This window comes from Arachis hypogaea, chromosome 15 (assembly GCF_003086295.3).
Source record: "Arachis hypogaea cultivar Tifrunner chromosome 15, arahy.Tifrunner.gnm2.J5K5, whole genome shotgun sequence".
In the NCBI taxonomy this organism is placed as follows: domain Eukaryota; kingdom Viridiplantae; phylum Streptophyta; class Magnoliopsida; order Fabales; family Fabaceae; genus Arachis; species Arachis hypogaea.
Genome location: NC_092050.1, coordinates 16,006,536 through 16,027,704, shown reverse-complemented (window position 1 = coordinate 16,027,704; position 21,169 = coordinate 16,006,536). Strand labels below are relative to the sequence as shown.

Sequence of the window (21,169 nt, the reverse complement as noted above, 5' to 3'; positions counted from 1 at the left end):
CCATAAAAAAATAAACCCATATATGAAAAATATGTTTATATCAAATAATAAAAATTTAATTCATAATTATTTTTCTCTTTTTTTTTTTAAATTATTAATATTTTTATATATTTGTAATGTATTTTTGATATACTGTTAGATTAAAGAATTTATGCATCTATTTAATTATGTATTGTAATTAAAAAATATATTTTACATTCATCACACAAATAATTATCTAAAAGAATAAATATAATCAAATAAGTATATAAAAAATATACATATTTTATATATCAAAATTAACTTCTATGCCTTTAAACAATTGTTCTATTATTCATTATAATTTTCAAATATTAATTATCTCATATTCAATTAAGAAATTTATTTTTGTTATAATATTTATGACATAAAATAATTTTTAGTCCGAAATGGTTATTATAAGCAAGATTATTTAAGAGATAAAATTAAAAGGGCAATTTACGTTATTAAATTGTTTCATCCTCAATATTACGCAAATGCATTGTTTCCAAATCTAATACGCAAATACATTGATTCACAATTCTATATAAACCGCTACTGGCAGTAGCGGTTTACAGGTGTGCATAAACCACTACAACCAGCCGCGGTTTACGTGTATGCGTGTGTGAGGGTAAACCGCTGCTGCCAGCAACGGTTTACGTGTGTGTGAGTATAAACCGCTGTAGGCAGCAGCGGTTTACGTGTGTGCGTGTATAAGTGTAAACCGCTATAAGCTATAGTGGTTTACGTGTAGTGTGCTGCCTATATAGTCAAATTATATAAAATTAAATAAAAATTAACTAAGTTCCATATAAAAGAACATGTATTAATAGAAATAATTAAAAATTTTATATGAATAATGAGTACTAAAAATTCCGTTACAAAAATATAAGAATATGCATTAGAGAATATAAAAAAAAATTCTAAAAAAACATATTACTATGAACAAACAAAATAAATGAAAAATTGATTAAAAAAATCAAAACTTATAAAAATTGATCATTATTCTTGATTTTTTAATTACAAATAAAATCGAATGGCAAAATTAGCAAAAAAATAATATTTTTTAAATTATTTTTCAATTTAATAATTGAACAGAACGTAAAAACTACACTTAGTTATTTCCAGTGAACAAGAGTTAAAACATAGAAGTCATGTTTGTCTTTAAAGAAAAAAAAATAGAGAAACAAAAATTCTAATATTTAACCAGAAAAGTCTGATTTTGTTTTATTTTAATTATTTGGAAGCAGAATCTCAGACTGAGAAAGGGGACAATAATCCCTTTAAATTTTAATTGTTTTCATATAAATTATATATAAATTTTAATTTTATTTTTTTTAATTTTTATTTTTATTTTATTTTATTATAAAATTAATTTTTGGTTATTCTTTAATATTTTGCCTAGTTCCGTCATTGTATCTATATATTATTTTATCATCTAATTGTTGACTGAAAAACTTTGGATTTTATCATCTAATTGTCCATTTTTTGTTTGAAATAGACACACTACATGTAAACCGCTATAGCCTATAGCGATTTACACTCACACGTAAACCGCTGCTGCCAGCAGCGGTTTACACTCACACACACACGTAAACCGCTGCTGCCTGCAGCGGTTTACACTCACACACGCACACACGTAAACCGCGGCTGGTTGTAGCGGTTTATGCACACCTGTAAACCGTAGCGGTTTATATAGAATTGTGAATCAATGTATTTGCGTATTGGATTTGGAAACAATGCATTTGCGTAATATTGAGGATATAACAATTTAATAACGTAAATTGCCCAAATTAAAAAGTATCATATAATTTTAAAATAAAAAACATTAATTAATAGATAAATATTATTTTTTCTAATTTCAATTAATGTTTGAAGACAAAAAAATACTGATAAATTTATTTATATTTAGAAAATTGGGATTTATTTTGTTAATTAATTAGTTGATTAGATTTAAAAAATTATATTATCACTGTTTATTAATTTTTTATTGAGTTAATTTATTTAATTATTTTTAATTTTGATATTAAATCAAATTTAACAAAATAAATATTGTTACACGTTAACTTGAATAAAAGAGTTATTTTTAACATGAATTTTAAAATAAAATTTTGTAAATTTTTGTGAGTAAAAAATATAATCACATTGGGACAAATATATTGATTTATATAGAATTATTACTTTTTATATATTGAATTATATTGGCAAGCGCCACCCTCCTCCTAAGCCTGGGTCCGTCCGTGGCGCACATAACTGTTCATGAACCGCATTGCGGATATCTGAATCATTAATTTGCGAATTCACCAGGGTAGTAACTATGGTTAGGATCAATTATTGTTACTTATACTATAACCATAAGGAGTATATACAGTACATCCATTCAAATATATATCGATAAAAAGATATATTCATAAGCATCTCACATTAAAAATTAGATTGTTAAAGATCTCAGGGTAGAGCCCGTAAGAATCAAAAGGATGCCGCTAACAAAATTGATAAGTAAAGGACAAACCTGGATCGACATCATTGGTGGCAATCTTGTTCGATGGTTAACTCCGTGTTATGGTTGGCTCTGTATGCTCTGTTGTCAGTTGTAAATCTGCTAAATTAAGAACATTCCATGAATCATGTGCCCATCAACCTATATGTTGCTGCGCCAGATAATGATATATCAAAATGCTGTGCAACTTTGTTACCTGGAAGAGCTTCTCATGGATTTTGATTTTGGCTGAAAATGAAACCGGCACTGGAGTTGGTCTCATAATCATGTGCATCATCTCTATTGACTTCGTCAATATGGAAAGAATGGTCTGCACAAACAATTTTGGCTTTTATCTTAATGTTTTACATGCATTTGATTTTGTCTTTAGGAACGCTTCAAGAAGTTTGTGTTAATGAATTTGTTTATGATATAAAACATGAAGAAAAATTTTGTACAAAGTTGGTCTTTAATGTTACCTTGGTTGGCTTCGAATGGAGGGCAGATTTGAAGATTGCTTGGTTTAAAGTTGGGTGTGTTGTTTGCGAATGCGTTAAGCACATCAGAGATGAATGGTACATGCCTCGAAGACGTTGTGAAAATGATACCAGTTCCGATTTTGTTTGAAAGAAGCTCTTGTGACATTGTTCGACCTAAAGAAGGGAAAATTGTGGCATCATCCTTTTGTTATTTTAGATCCTTATAGTTATACACTGATATATGTATGCATAATTGAGCTGCATGAATTGTGAATAAGAAAGGAAAGAGATTTGTACCTTCACCTGAGAATAGATCCGAGTTGGTTGCAAGCCTGGATGATTTCACATTGCTATGGTCATGTATTGATGGAATCAGAATGTGGCGTCCTGCGCTCACACTTCTTGAAGGCTTTTGAGCATAGGAGGAAGGATGAGTTAGACATGAGGTTAGTTGCATCGTGTTCTCTCCTCCTAATTACAGCAACAAATGTATACGATATGGTTAGAATAGGTCTGTGTGTCAAACAATCACAACTTGCATGATATTCGAAAGAGTCCAAACCTTGAAGTGTCATTGTTTTGATAGATGAAGTTGTATGCGAGAAGTTGCTAATGGCAATAAAGAAATCTTTACCGAGTGATTGATCAGTGGTGTGAAAAATCCCTGAGGTCCCCAACTTTGTTGAAAAGTTATTTGTGACGCTGGTGCGGCTAGATGCATTTGGAGGACTTGTCTTGTCATGGTTATAGCTAGAGCCTGAAACATGAAGGTTCCTATTGTTAGCAATGCTTAGCTAAGAAATAGCAAGAACCAAAATCTGCACTGAAGTGGTCCTATAGAACTTCAACCGCAGGCCAATTTGCTGTAACTAAAGGTGATAGGCTCCTCTAATTAGTTTCGTGATGTTATCGCTACCACAAGAAAGAGAAATTTACAATGTAAGTTGTTGAATTTGTGAGCAATATTGTATGGTTTAGATAGAGGTGTAGGGTGTAACTTAACACAAAATAAGTTCTTTTTATTTTTCATTCAAATATCTTTACCTATATGTGTCAGCCATCTACATAACATACCTTGTAAGAAAGCAGTTGACAACTCCTTCAATGGGGTTTTATCTTCACACGGTGGTGTACTATTGCAACATATGCCTACAGGTTGCTTGTGTGGAAGTAGTTGTGCTATCCCAAGGTTTTCTGCAAAGGATTAGAAAGGATAAAATAATGTTGGTTAATGCAGGAATGCAGCACAAAGGTAACATGAAATTTGTTTCGTATGACCTAAACATATAGTTTGAAATCACCTTTGTGGTATGAATCAGTTAGCTTTCTTTTTTTCGCAGATAGCTTTGCCAATCTATAGTGCCTCGCTTCTTTCGCATTTTGACCCGATTGTTTTATGCTAGTGTGGCAATTTCAGGTTAGGCTGATGAGGGAAATCTGGGTCAAAAAAATGAAATTATTGGTTGATGGGTATTGAGGTTCAGTGAGATACTATGTATTTGCAATTTTAGGATCCATATATGAATTAAATCTTCAAGTTGTGATTCACACATACCTGAATCGTAACCATGGTGTGGAAGCCTCGAAGAGGATGTCACATGCGTGGGTTGAAAGTACGTCTAAAAAAAACTCAGGATTTTATGATGCCTGCCATATTGAATTGGTTCGAAGCCGCATTTTTTCACCATGTAGGAGAAGTGGAGGCATATGACGAAGGTTTATTCTTTTAATGCAGGGTAGGGAATCTGACAATTAACAGATACTTGGTTGGATCTCTCAAGGTCCATAATAGACTACAATATTTTTCTAACATTTATCCCTGTGGTATTCTTCACTTGTGCCACATAGTGAATTTATTTTAAGAATTATCAACTAAATTTCAGAATGTAACATTCCTTTTAATGTGTGGTGTTGGGAATATGATTAAGTGTATAACTAACTATTAAATAAAAGCATTAAAAATATAACTGAATTTAAACAAGGTAATATATGATTAACAAAGATTATGGATTTGGATTATAAATCCAACATAATTTATCATGATAAATGCAAAAGGGACTTTTTATGCGAGATCTTTTATCTAAAGGCTAGAAACTATTCTTTTCAAATTAAGTTGGGAATAGGCCTATAATGTAAAGCATGAGTCCCTTTACTCCAACTTTCGTTGGCCAGCTTTGACAAAGCAGATGTTGTCATTGATATGGATCCCATGAGCATCTTGAGAGCACAATTTCATTGGGATTCACTCCTGCTTGCCTCCCCTCTTGTGTTATAGTTATAATGTCTTCATCCAAAAACAGCCTGGGTTGCTCATATAGTCTAAAGCTTTCCAATTGATAAAGAGGGCACCATCGAAAGCAATTCTCTCATTTCATTTCAAGAAACCATAACGAAATGCTGTAGTGATCATTCTTAGGTGTGTATGACATGAAGCAAGTCAAATCTTTCAATAGAATTAGTGAATTGCAATCTGACCTTGCATTGTTAGGAATTCGAACCTGACGCCACTTGTAGCTACTTATACAAAATATTATTACAGAAATAGGGACCTGTAAATTGTGGCCTCCAAAGTTAATCCAGAGGACCAACCCCTTCTGCGAAACATAGTCAGCACCCACCTTGTTGATGTCACCAGTCGAAACTCTCTTTGGTTCCCAGTGTTCGTGTTGGCTGCTCTATAGGGTAAAGCAAATATTTTTGTCTTCAAAGTTCTGCTTGAATACGTGCACAATGCAGTAGTATGTGCTAGAAAGATAGTAAGTAAAAGCAAAAACTGAGACGCATGTAGGCACCTTAAACGGCTGTGGCTGAGGCAATTGTCGCACACTGCGTGTAAGGATGTTCCATATGAGTAACTTGTTGTAGTGGCAACCGTTACTGAATGTGAGGCAGAGGTTGCCGAAACAGGAACCCACAATTTCAAAATCATCACACTTTGCCAGCTCCGTTAGGAGGGACAACCTGGTAGCTGCACCTGTTGAAGGATTAACACTTAGAATTGCATTATTATTGGTTCTCCATTCGGGGAACGAAATATGCAGTAGAAGTGTTTGTTTAAATGGGGGCATAACTTAGGTGGTTCTGCGATAAGAATTTATACTCCTTTAAAGCAGAACACTAAAATGTGTTCAGTACCATACATCTGCAAATACAGGAAGGATTAGCCTTTCCAAAGATGTAGCGGAGTACGTCTTCTGGAAGACAATTAGAAGAAGAATCAGCAATTCTAGTTTCATACTCCATTTTTAAACATGAGTTGAGCACATGTGTTGTGTTGGAAAGGAAAGTAACATAAAAGCATAAAGAGACGTTAAAAAAAGATCCTGCTCTTTGATGCACGATCTTATAAAAGCATAAATAGATCTTAGAGGGTCAAGTTGACTTTGTTAGATATTTTTTGTACACCTATTTACATGTGGAATTATTTACAAAGTATCTTATCACAGAGAAAAATTTAGGAAGCTGTTGACATGAAATCACAGCAAAAGTGATAATGTGCTGGCATAGCTTTTCGGGCTTCTATGCACAGCGTCTCCATTATACTGCTCTGATTTGGCATTTAAAGTGATGTGAAATAAATACAAAAATAATACAAATTTTTTAGTTTAAACCCAACTTTCTTTCTTTAGTCACAACATCAACTTGTAAGTATATATTTCTTTTCCATGCAGTTGGCAAGTAACAGTAGTTGAGAATAAACTTCATATTTAGTCATGGTACAGGGAAACAAAAAATCTATTCATGGCTATCCTTTGATTTCAAATTGACTCTAGCTTCAGTTGTCACAATTGTGCTATTTTAATTATGTATCAAATTAATAAATTGAAAACTATATTTTAATTTTTATTCTTATAATAAGTGACAATATTTTTGTTGACAGGTTTAAAAATTTAAAATGACATTGTCACAAAAATATTGAATTATAAATTGAAAAAGTTAGTCATGGCTAATCTGTATACAAAAGACTCAACTGAGACTGGTGTCATGGCTAATGTAATGACTACCTCCTTAGAAGCGAACATTTGAAGGCAATGTTTACACAAAACCCTCTAGGCCTTGGTTCCTTATCACTCGTTAATGTGTATGGTTACACCTTCAAGTCATGAAAAAATTATTTTTTTTCGTTGTAAAAGTAAAAGAATAGTGTTATGAAAATTCCAGGGACATAGGTCCAAGTACACAGTGCAGCCATAAAGGCAAGGTCTTGAGGGCCATGAGAAACTAATCATAAAAAGGGATGTAATAAAATTATATCTTGTTTGTCAGTAAACTATAAGAACCACAATATGTGCAACTAAAGTGATGTAAACCAAATACAAAAGAAATGTAAATTTTCTGATTTAAACCCAACTTTGCTTCTTTAGGCATAACATCAACTATATATATATATATATATATATATATTATATGCAGTTGGTAAGTAACAGTAGTTGAGAATAAAGTTAAAATGTACTCATGCTCTATATGCACAAAAAATCTATTCATTGGCATCCTTTGGTTTTAAATTGAGCCTAAATTCAAATGTGACAATTGTGCTATTCTAATTATGTATCCATTTAATGAACTGAATATTATATTTTAATTTTTATTCCTACAACTTCACGCTAAATTTTTATTCATAGGATTAAAAGTTGAAAAATATATTTTCGCAGCAAAATTGAATTATAAATTCGAAACATTTGGTCATGGCTAATCTCTATAAGCCGAAGAATCAAGTATATTATGTAGGCATAAAGGCAACGTGTACAGAACAATAATCCATGGCATGAGAAACTAATCATAAAAAGGGATGCAATAAAATTATATCCTATTTGCCAGTAAGCTATAAGAACCACAATATGTGCAACTAAGCTAACAACTTATGCAGAGTTAATTTTCCCTGAACTTCATCTATACCTTATGCATATGGAGCATTATATGATCACGGGCTAAAAGCATGGATTCAGTTTATATGAGGATTTTAAAAATTGTTGTATTGCTTCCTTGATTATGATGGAGTATAACGAAATTTACCTCAACCAATAATCATTCATAGAGAAAAAAAAAAAAAAGAAAATCATGATACACAAGTTGATGTTGTAAACACGATGTCCATTAAATAAGTTATAACAACCAAAGCATAAAAGTACATTATATTCTAGTAGATGTTAGGGGTGCATAAGACCTGGTCGGCCCGAAGATCCAGATCGGGCCCGATAACTTCGGGGCTAATTTGGCCCGGTTTCGTTATGGTCCGGTCAGACCCGAGGTTTCAATAGATGGCCCCGGTTATTTATTAAATCGGATTCGGGCCAAGCCTCGGGTCACCTGGCCCCGGTCTCGGCCCGTTGGACCCGTGTAGTTGTTTACTACTTAATATTTTGTTGTTATTGGTTGGTATGACACTATAAATTATTATTATTATGTTAATCTTGTGTTGGTTGTTAATTTTGTTTTAATTGTCTTTTGAACTTTGAATGTTTAATGTGTAATTGATATAATTATTATTATGAAACTTTAAATTATTATTATTAGATTCTAAATTATTATTATGTGAATGTTGCAATGTTATGGAATAATTATTTTCCAAAACTTAGAGGTTCAAAAGATGTAGAATCTAATTTTTGGTGATGTCGTGATAAAGTTGATCAAGACCCGGGCTTCACCCGGTCTAGACCCGGCTTAAGTGTGGTCCGAAAATAACACGATTTTATCGGGTTTAGGGTCGGGTAAGGGTCTCATAAATAGACCCGGTCATTATTTAGGGTCGGGTTCAAGTCACGGCGAACCCGGCTTCACCCGGCCCATGTGCACCCCTAGTAGATGTGGCCTACCAAAGATGTATTACATAAATACAGCATAATCAGGTTTAACATATATTTTTTTCCACTAAAGATAACGACATAGAAACTGGAATTAATCACTAAAAGCACGCTCCAAAGATAGGATACAAAATATGCACCATACTTAACCTTAAAACTAAGTTGATTACATATACCAGAGGTAATCCAGAGTAATCATACCATGTGGCTCCTTATAACCTTCATCAAACTGAATGCACTTTCAGATCTCGACTTCAAACCGGGTATAATGTCTCATGATACACATGCAGTGACTTAATCCTTACTTTATCTTCATATTCTACCCAATGAAGAGTTCTCCTAGTCTTGTCCATGGGAGTGTATCGACATATGTGAAAGTGTGAAACGTGTGAATCATCGACGCCATCTTCTTCAAAATGCCTCTCCTTTATTTCTATTATATTTTCATCAACAAAGATGGCAGGAGTAAAGAGAGGGGCAACGCCATTGTACATGAACAACCTTGTCCATGCTGGCTTCTCCTTAGTAACAGTAACATGCCAAATAGAAGTGCTGAATACTTCCTCGTCATGAGTAGATGAGGTAAGGCAAACCTTTTGGTTCAGGAGCATGAGCATGTAGCAATGAGCCAAAGCCTACTGAGGAATGAAAATTTGCTGAAAAGTGTTAGATAATAAGGAGAAACATACGATATACGGAGATCTTCTTTCATCATCGTCAACTGAGCATGTTAACCAATAAATTGATCCATCAAGTGTAACATACGTAGCATCTAAGGTTACAACATATGGTGGACATGTTATGATCATATTCCAGTTTCTTCTGAAGCTTGTATATATCGAAAGTGAGCTTGAAGGACTTTCTGAAGTTTGTTTGAAAATATAAAGGATGGCATAATCCAAAGTGGATGGAAAGTACACCAAAGCATATAAATACACCAAGTCAAGCTGGAAAATATAAACAGGATCCTGGATAATTTTTTATTTTCGGCTAACAGGATTCCAAGATAGCAAGTAAGAATTCTTGCCCATGGAACTATATCTTTTGCAGAGGATCCCATTTTCAACGCCAATAATGTGGAACCAACCTTCATATGTCAGCAAAAAAGGAAAGTGAAACGGCATAGTGTAACCACTCGAAGCATCCATCCTCATAACCCAATCTACAGAGTTCATCAGAGAGGATGGATAGCAAAAATGCATCAGGAGTGAGCAGCCATGATGTTTCCACCTTTGAGCAAGTGTTGTCACGAAGTCATAGCTGCTTAATTTGACTCTCCAGGAGCGACAGGTGCTGCGAGCATTCAAAATGGTTGAAGCATCAGCACGATGGAAAATGTCAAGCATAACTTCGTCTGGGAGCTCGGGCAGGGGAATAGAGACAGGAGGAACATCACTCATTGTGTCTGAGATGCGATGATTGCAGAAGTAAGAGATCAGGGAGGGGAAAGATACGCAGGTTAGGAAAATGTGTTTTTTCAGTGTATGACTTGTATTTATATGCTCTCAGTAATCCTCTTCATTTATAGAAGAGTTCATAGGAATATATTATTAATGAGAAGATTACTATTTTTTATTTATATTTAGGCATCCGTACTAAATAGTAATTGAAGGAGAACTATATTGCTTAGTCTTTTATGGGTAATGTTCAAGGTTGACAAATTCAGAAGATCTCACAGTTGAAAGGGGAACAGCTTCGATGGATACTTTTGGCAGGGAAGTCAGAGTTTCTGAAGCCAAAGATGGTGGGTGAACAACTCCCTGAGTCACCTTCTAATGATAAATAAATAAATAAATAGGATTTTGGCATGTCCAATTTACTTTGCATGTATAGGTGACAAATGTTTGTTCTGCTGAAGCTCACCTCAAGGCTCGCAATGGCAAAATCCCTAGAGAGTAAGTTAAGGTCAAGTAGATACAATAGCAAGAAGCTCATATGTCAGCATATGGAAGGCATCTCACAGTGAAATTAAAGCAAGTATTAAATCAAGCTACAAAGCAGGGAAACATAATCTTGGTGAAGATTCACTATTAATGCTGACATGACTAATAAATCAAGTTTACCCAGCTGTGTGTATTCTCCATTCTAACCCCCTGCTTGATTTGTTTATCTAATAAAATCTCCCATTTTGGAATGAGTTAAGTCTGGATTTTAAAGTAATTTGCCCTTGCCATTTGGTTCCTTTAATAAAACAAAGCAAGCCCACCATTTGTAATGCGACGGCAGGCTGCCAAATTTAATTGACAAAGAGACTTGCTAGAAATGACAATAGATAATGATATTGATTTTTCCAAATCTGATTGCAGGATATTCACATCATTATCTCTGCCATTACATCGCCATAAAGGAAGCAAACAAAATGGGATCCAATACGGCAGTGGTGTTACTTCTTCTTCCCATTCCAAGTGCATTTCGATTGAGTTGCTTTAGTGATTAATTGAGCTAGCGTGCGGCAAAATGCAAGTCGGCTAGCTTTGCAAGGTATTAAATTAAAATTAAAATTTAAACCTCATTGATAAAATGTATTGTAAAATCTTGGGAATATCGGTTACACATGCAAACCTAAATTATGATACATTCCACTGATTATTTTAATGAGGATGTTGTGTTCTGTAACTTGGTATTCCTAAAAGAAAAATGCAGTTTTATACTTGTGTAATTTAGAATAGAATTTCATTTTCCTTCATTGGCACAACATTTGCTCAAAGTATGAGCTATGCTGCTATGCTCCTATTAAATATTTTACTAAATGTAAATCATATTACTGGAATATGCAAACAATTAGTGAAGACATAATAATTTGGCTTTCTTTTGTGAACAATATCTCATTCATTGTATGTAAGTAAATATAAACTGAGTAAGGAATGAAATAAGTGATTATGACTATTGATAGTTATCCTTATAATAGAGTTTTAATATCTAAAATTGAGTTTGCATACATAGAATCAATTGAGCAAATATTTGTTGCAGTGACAGATTTACAATGGTTTAATTAGTATACTTTTCAATGGAGGGTTGAAGAATGATGTGAATGTGTGATAAGGGAAAAGAGTTTTGTGGCGAATGGGTTAATAAATAAGATAACTTATAGGGCTTAAAAGGTTAGACAACATTACCGCATGCAACAAGGTGCAAATAATGGAGGAACGCAGGGTTTGTCATCCATGCTTTCAAATAGATATATAATTCAATCTATTGTGGTTGTCATGCTTAATGTAATGATTACCTCCTTAGATGCGCACATTTGAGGGCAATGTTTGCACAAAGCGCTCTAGCCTTGGTTCCTTATCACCAATTAATGTATATCATTACACCTTAATCCTTGAATAAATTATTTTATTGATTGTAAAAGTAAAAGAATAGTGTCATGAAAATTCCAGGGACATAGGTCCAAGAACACAATGCAGGCATAAAGGCAAGGTCTAGAGGGAAGTAAACCATGGCATGAGAAACTAATCATAATAAGGAATGCAATACAATTATATTCTGTTTTCCAGTAAGCTATAAGAACCACAACATGTGCAAATAACCTAACAACTTAGTCTGCAAGTTATATTAGTCTAATTTAGAATTTAAGGTGATGTGAACCAAATACAAAAGTAATGCAAATTTCCTGGTTTAAACCCAATGTTACTTCTTAAGCACAACCTCAACTTGTAAATATATATATCTTTTTCATAGAGTTGGTAAGTAACAGTAGTTGAGAATAAACTTGATATCTAGTCATGCTCCATATGCACAAAAAATCTATTCATGACTATCCAGCAGAATTAAAATGAGTCTAACTTCAAATATCACAATTGTGCTATTCTAATTATGTATCCAGTTAATGAATTGAATATTATATTTTAATTTTTATTCGTACAACATGAAGCCAAATTTTTGTTCACAGGATTAAAAATTTAAAATGATATTTCCACAAAAAAAAATTGAATTATAAAATTAAAATGTTGGTCACGGTTAATCTCTAAGCCAAATAATCAACTGAGACTGCTGTCATGGCTAATCACTTATGACTTAAAGGACTACTAAGACAAAAATGCACTTTTATACTTGTATAATTCAGAACAGAGATTTTTTTTCCCGGTTTTTGGCACAACAGTTGGTCAAACAATGAACTATGGTCCCATTAAAGATTTTAATGAGTATAAATAATGTTGCTTGAATACCCAAACAATGAGTAAAGACTCTTGCAATTTGACTTTCTTTTCTCAATAATATCCTATTGATTTTGTCAAGAAATACAATCTGAATAAGGAATGAAATAAGTGATTATGACTATTGTAGGAGTTGACAGATTTACTATAGTTTAATTAGTATACTTTTCAATCGAGGATTGGAGAATGATGTCAATGTGTGATAAAGGGAAAGAGTTTTCTGGCGAATGGGCTAATAAATAACATAATTTGTAAGGCTTAAAATCTTGGACAACATTACCAGCTGCAGCCAGCTGTAGATAATGCACCTAAGAACTTAATAAATAAAGCAACTAAATTGAGGAGACATTAAACATCACAAAAGGAGGAACATTGCAACGACACACAATATATAAACTACAAACAGATTGAAAGGCTAAGAAAACATTAAGCTATAATGCTAACAAAAGATTTGTCTTACGATAAACTTAACCAAACCAACACTGTAACTTCCATACAAACTTTTCAATCAATCTTTTTTCTTCCACAATTCCTCTTAAATGTTTTGTTAGCTGATGCCTGAACATCTGGAGACAGGGCTGCTTCTGCTGGGAAGTCATCAACTGCGTCAGTAGAGGTTCTCTTGGTTGGAGTTTGACAGGAGCTATCGCAGTTGCTCTCAACAGCAGAATCCTAAGTTTCACACAAACTCCACAATCAAAAACTACATACTTAGCAGCCTCTTCATTACAGATAGTTATCTCTATTTACCATAGCTAACAGAATGATGTGACACGCATAAACTCTTTACCTTGGACAGGAAAACTGCAGCATGTCCATTGCTATCTTCATCTGTTTCAGCTATAGGGATATTAGCTAGTATATGCAAACACTACACGAAGTAAGATAAAGTTAAGAATCATGTTAGGTACAACAATACATTGAATAGCAGAGCAGATTTTTAGGTCTTAGCATAACATCCTGCACTTACAGAAGCATCAAAAGAAGAGTTGGGGACACCATAACTGGACATGAGGGACTTGTCGTCCGAAAGTTTTGTGACGCTGTACACCGCTTCCACGGCATTGATATTCTTGTATGTGATGTTAAGCTTGAATAAGAACCTTTTGTCAATCATATTCTCCAGGTATTTAGGGTATGACTCTCCTTTCTCACATTTCTTTACATGGAGGATAGAATGTTTTACTCAGCCGCATAAACACATTCTCTATGAGAATTTTTTTTTAGCTCGAATCAATTTGACTTACAGATAATTCCTTAACTTTCTCAGCAACTTTCCTATCATTTGCTCTGCTTCTTTGTTCTACACAAGGAGGTTCAGACAACCACTTCCATCAGTCACAATTACTTGGAGCCTATACCTACATTAACATCTCAGCAACACATTAACCATAACCCGTAAAGATAACTACATGCAACTACACTATATTTGCCAATTGAATATATAAAGCACGCATTAAGAAAATTAGGAAAATTTTCTGATCTAACAACCAACCTTAGCATAACCTTGAAGCCTACACGCCTACAATTATCACACCAATACCTATCTTTGCTCTGCACAACCTTCTTAGGACATGTCTTACATGACATATAGGACCAATCATCTTTACCAACCTCTAGAGAAACAATGGTCCCAACAATCCAACATGACGTTTTCTAACAAAAATGGTCTAAGTCAGTAACAAAATACGTACGGCCTAAGTTATCAGATTGCAATCTCACCTCAGTCATATTAAGAACCTCTTCTATAGTGTGCACTGGTACAATGCCGGCATTGATCTCATCTGTGACTGAGTATTGAGGTTGAGCTTCCAGCTGACTAATTCGTTGTGAACAGGGAACAAAATCCGTTGCCAATCTGTGCATATGGCAAAAAAGTTAACATACACTAATATCATATTCAAAATCTGGAATCTAAATGCAGAATAAGCCAAGTATTTGTGCACCAATGACAAACCTTTTCTTGAAGTCAATAACCTCAGGAAGGTTTGGATTGAAGTAACATGTGGACACATAGTAGGTGCTTTGAATATTGATAGAATTCAAGTACATGTTGGACTTAAAGAGCTGAACCACCATTATGAAAGGCTCCCCATCATCTCACTCGAGATGTGGAAGAACTTCATCGACCAATTCCCCAAACAATGTACATTTAATTTTGTGCTGTCTGGAACGAAAAATAGAACACCACACCTTAACTAATTTGTCCACTATTAGTTACTAATAACATAAAGTAGTGCATCAAAGTTACATAGTTTGTCCGTATAATAAAATATGCACAATATGTTAAACTAATTTACCAACCTCTGCTGAGTCATGATCTATTTAACATATCCAACAATTTAGACACATTTAGGCGTAAAAAACAATTTACTTCCCCTTTAAATAATGATTGCATTTTCCCTTTTCTTTTGTGCATGACCACAGTTAATACCCAAAGTAAGCCTCAGTTTAAATGATTCAAAACTCATACTAAATTCATAGCTGACACATATCCAAAGCAATAAACATTACTCTAGATCTTCCAATTGAAGTGTAATAAGCTTCGTTTCATCACCAGTGCGTGTAATCAGCCCCTTGACCTCCTCCTTTCCAACAACCTCTCCTATGTAATCTGCATGTCACAATACATAGCTTTAAATCTAAAGGTATAACTTCCCAATCTGATCAAAGGATGACAAAAAGAAGCTATTTCAATTAAACTTACCAAATAATAGATTTTCGTCGGTTGAACCATTTTCATCAAGTTCATGAAATGGACGGAACTTGAATGGGTTAAAAGCAAAAGTCTTAATAGGTAGGACTGCCACCACCGTCTTTGTATAAAAGTTAAGCTTGTACTTGTGAGGAGTTGTCCTAACCTTTCCATTGTTAAGCTTAACAATAAAATTTTGCATACTATAAACACAATGCTCCTTTATCCTATTTTTGAACAACTCCAACCCAGGCTTGCAAACGGTTGTATGAATTCTATCACCCTGTAAGTTGGATAAAAACAACATGAACATAACTTATTAGTGCACACCTAAGAAGGAGCTGCAAGGTATAAGTATGAATGATGGAAATACCTTCTCATCTTGTAAAATCAACTCCAAGCTAAACACCTCATTCTTGTTCTACTGACTTGGAAACTCATACAATCGAGCAACCCCCACAACCAAGGACCAGGCAAGCTTGGTTGGATTGATATCCCTGACGAAATCCTTCCTCGCAGCCATTTGTTTGCAGCAGAAAAGAATATCGAGCTCAACCTATAGCAGATCCAAATAACATACACATATATATTTTGTATAAGCTTTGGGGTTCTCATATTTATACACAACTATTTTTGTCATGATGACAGTGGTGGACGGGAAAATCTATGATTTTTGAACACCAGACGGAGCCCGCCTAAGTGGGAGGTACCAAATCGATCGCTTTATTAACCGCAAGTCACCGGTCAGGTGTTGCAGAAGATTCTTCCTTTACAGACATTTTGAACTTTTCCAAGACCTCTCACCAAGCAAGCCGGTCACATAAGCACGGTTCTTAGAAGTAACACTGGCAGCCTCGTTCACTGCGTTGCAATTTCGGTGAGAGGCCCTGTTGAGAGGAGGCCAATTTCTTTTCCGCACCGAGCCCTGTTTCTATAACATTTTAGTTTCCTTATGTTTTCATTATGACATTAGTTGTCGCTAAACCCTAGCCACGTGTCCACATCCGCCCTTGCTTCTCATTTCGAGTGTCATCGAGGGAATTATTTACTTTAACTAATGAACAACTTATTTCAAGGACCCAACCATCTTACTTTGGCTGCAACGTGTTGTCACCTAAGGGTATGCTCAATTGGAGGGAACACTGTGAATATGCCTCGGTGAGTGAACTGCTTAACTATTATATTTAGAATAGATACGTAATATATATATAGAATAGATACGTATATAGAAAAGGAATTTAACTAAGAATCTTGAAAGAAAAAGTTAAACGAAACACCAACAGAAAAGCGCATCACTCACGATCGGATCAACGCAGAAAGATAGATAAGATTGAACGGAAAGAATAATATATATATAAGATCAGAGTTCTAGAGATACAAATAACAAACTCCAGGTTCGACCTGCAAAGTTAAGGCCGGCCTGAGTATATATATACACAAAGTGCAGAGAACAATTATGTACATATATATACAAGTAGAAATCAAATGCTAAACCTAAAATATAGCTCTTCGTTTCCAAAAGGTTTCCAGAGGCCAGGGCTCAGTGCGGTGTCTCCTGATCTGCATCTGAAAACAACAATATATGTATGAAATGAGAATCGGGAGTTTTCAGTATGGTAAAGATGCCCGCATAGTTAATATAAAAGGTCCCGAAAAAGTCAGAGGTAATTTTAGAACTCTGACACTCGTATTCAAATTTAAGATCCAACTAAACCAGAAATTTGGTAAAATTATCTAAGGTATTCAAGTTCTAATCTAACTTTAACCCTACAATTCACTTTCTGTTTCCTCCAACCATCTGAATCACCGGTGAAACTACCCTCAGCGTCACCTCTGCCAGCATGAAAGATCTCTCAGTTGCAAGCACATACAATACAATCAAGAAAAATACAATTATGGATAACATGTAAAGCAAATAAGACAAGTAGCAATTAATTACAGTTAAATAATTAGGCAAGCCAAAACAAAACATACTCAAACAAACCACATAAATGCACATGATGCATGGTTGACCTATTGCTGATTAGTCTCATCTATCGGTTATAAAGCCAAACCTAATATGTCCGGTAGCTAACCCTGGACAGAACACCAAACACAGAGCAAGTGAGACCAAACCTTAACCCTTGCATCTTACCCGCGTACCCAGAACAAAGGGACAACCTCACCCTTGCCTCGTACCCAGACGGTGTTACAATTCTTGACCCGGAGCAACCGGCGACAGAACTCAACCCTTACCTCTTACCCCGAAGTCTCGAACTCTTATCCGGAGCAAGTGGACAGCACAATTGTATCTTATCTGGAGTCTTAACTCATACCCAGAGCAGGTGGATAACGCCCCTGCATGTTACCCGGTCACATATACCTCAATATCATTCAATTCATTCAAATATCATACTTTAATATCGACCCTCATCATCCTTCATTCAAATTCAATCATCATCAGTCCATCTCTAATTGAATTTGCAATTCATCATTATCATTATCATATTTATCAATCACTTCTTATTTAACATCACAAACACTTCATTAATTCAGTTATCTCTTCGCATATCCACCCCAATATGGATTTTTTATTTTTATAAATTAAATAAATGTAATAATTATCGAAATAAATAATTTAAAAAATATTTACCGAAATAAATACATCTCTCTTATCTTGTTTACACTGTAAATGAGATAATTTTGCATGTATCTTGTTCACAGTGTAAACGAGATAAGACAAGTGAACGCGACACATGTATATCTCGTTTACAGTGTAAATGAGATACATGTATTTTTTTAAAAGAAATTTTTGAAAATAAAAAATATTAATAATATCAATAATCCAAACTTTTAGCATGTAATTAGTACATAAAAGGTTGATAGAAGAGATTAAAATGGATATATTTGATCAATTAGTACTCAAAAAGAGTACATAAAAAAATTTAGATTAAATTATGATCCAATTGGATTGATTTAAATTTGAAAAATAAAAAATTTGTACGTGTTCAAGGAAAGTTCCATGATGAGAATAAATACGATAATTGTGCCCACTTCTAAAAATTGAAAGATGGGAAGCATGACGTTGATGCATGATAAATAAAACACAGAAAGATGAGACAACCGTTTGCCAATTGTTAGGAGAGGTTGATGGAAATAGTGGGAAGAGAATTGAAACGGTTATCTCCCACGTGGATAGTGGGAGATAACGTGAAAGATAACCGTTTAAGTTCTCTTTCCACTATCCCCATCAACCTCTCCTAACAATTGGCAAACGGTTATCTCATCTTTCTTTGTTTTATTTATCGTGCATCAACTTCACACTTCCCATCTTTCCATTTTAATCTCTTCTACCAACCTTTTCATGTACTAATTGCATACTAAAAGTTTGGATTATTGATATTATTAATATTATTTTTTTATTTTCAATTTTTTTTAAAAAATACATGTATCTCGTTTACACTGTAAACAAGATATACACGTGTCGCGTCCACCTGTCTTATCTCGTTCACACTGTAAACGAGATACATGCAAAATTATCTCGTTTCTATAAACGAGATAAGAGAGGGGTATTTATTTCGGTAAATACTTTTTAAATTATTTATTTTGGTAATTATTATATTTATTTAATTTATAAAAATAAAAAATCCCCCCAATATCCCCTTAACTTAATTAACATATTCGTCCTCATTCTAAAACTTACAACCTCGCTAACAGACTATAAACAAGTTTTAAAGGGGTTTGGGAGGCAAGAGAATAGGTTTAAAATTTCAAAACACAACTTTTTTCTAAAACAGGGTGGTCATGTGTACGTATGCCACCCCAAGCGTACGCACGGGTGTAATCTTGACAAACTCGCGTACGTGAGCATCTCCCGCGTACGTGAGTACTTGATGACAAGTCATCTTAGCCTATTTTTACTAGTCTTTTTCTTTTGTTTTCAATTGAATTATGCACTTTCTTGAGCCATAAGCAAGCTAATTGGGTAGATTTTCATGTTTCCTTTGATTTAATCAACCATGTTTCCTTAGGGGTGCTTTAACACACCTAATACCTTAAAACCAACTGGTTTAGGAGTATTGATTGAAAGCTTATCTAAAGAGCCGCCTTGAGATATGACACTTAGAGTCAAGGCCAAAGCACAGAAACTATAAGCTGCTTCAAGGTGACTACATATAAAGAGATCTCCATGATACCATTTGGATGAAAATCCTAAGACCTAAGACTCCCAATGTGTGAGGACTAGTAAGCACTGAAGCCCTTGCTTGAGCATATGATTTAGAATTTACCCCACTGTTACTTGATCACTTCACTCACAGGACCTTACAATTTATTCTTCAATCCGTCTTAATTGAAAGAACCTCTGAGCATAATTCATTTCTTGCTTGGGGACAAGCAAGCTTTAAGTTTGGTGTTGTGATGACAAGTCATCTTAGCCTATTTTTACTAGTCTTTTTCTTTTGTTTTCAATTGAATTATGCACTTTCTTGAGCCATAAGCAAGCTAATTGGGTAGATTTTTATGTTTCCTTTGATTTAATCAACCACGTATGAATTCATGCTATTCCATGAGGTTTTATGCTATAATTGTCACATATTATGATAAAATGAATATCTCATGATTTTAAGCATAGCTTTGATGTGTTTGGTTGATTAATGATAGGTGAAGAAAGCTTGGAGAAAGGTTGAAGCAAGAAGGACTAGCTAGGAGTAAAGAGAAGACAATGGAATAAGTGAAATTGAACCAGGAAGCAAAAAGCTGGACCTAAAGTTAGCCTCAAACTTTTGCACAAACTTTTGGGTGAAAAGTTAGCCCCAACGTTAGCCCCTAACTTTTGGGCTAACGTTGGAACTTGAAAATCACTCCCTGGGCACCAAAAGTTTGCGCCAACGTTAGCCCCTAACTTTTGGGCTAACGTTGGCACATGAAAATCACCCCTGGGCACCAAAAGTTTGCGCCAACGTTAGCCCCTAACTTGGTGGCTAACGTTGGCATAAGAAAAACCTCCCTGGCCACCAAAAGTTTGCGCCAACGTTAGCCTCTAACTTTTGGGCTAACGTTGGCACATGAAAAATACAAGGGGAGGAGCAAAAGTTTGCGCCAACGTTAGCCCCTAACTTTTGGGCTAACGTTGGCACCATAAGTGCACTAAAGAAGGCCAACGTTGGAGCAAAAGTTAGACCCCTAACTTTTGCACCAACGTGAGTATCAGCAAGATATGGGGGCTGATATGAAAAGTTGGACCAAAAGTTAGACCCTAACTTTTGCTCCAACTTTTGGTCCAACTTTTGCAAAACTCCAACCCGGTTCATTTGGTTCACTTTGGTTCTTCTCCAAACTCCAAGAGCAATCAACCAAGGCCTCTTTCAACCCAATTCCACCAAGAGCAAAGGCCCAACTCAAGGCTTGAAGATCATTTGAAGAAAGTGTATAAATAGGATAGAATTCAAGTTCTTCGGGGAGCTTTCCCTTGGAATTTTCATAATAGTTTTCGGAGAGCTTTGGATATTGAGTGATCTTTAATTTCTAGTCTTGGGGAAGGAGAATTCACTTCTCTTCCTCTTAGTTTTATTGCTTTCAAT

At 34.6% G+C, this 21,169-nt stretch overlaps 1 pseudogene; it reads right to left on the bottom strand.

Moving 5' to 3' along the window:
• Window positions 1-13,417: 13,417 nt before the first annotated feature.
• Window positions 13,418-16,131, bottom strand: LOC112747990 (uncharacterized; annotated as a pseudogene).
• Window positions 16,132-21,169: the final 5,038 nt, after the last annotated feature.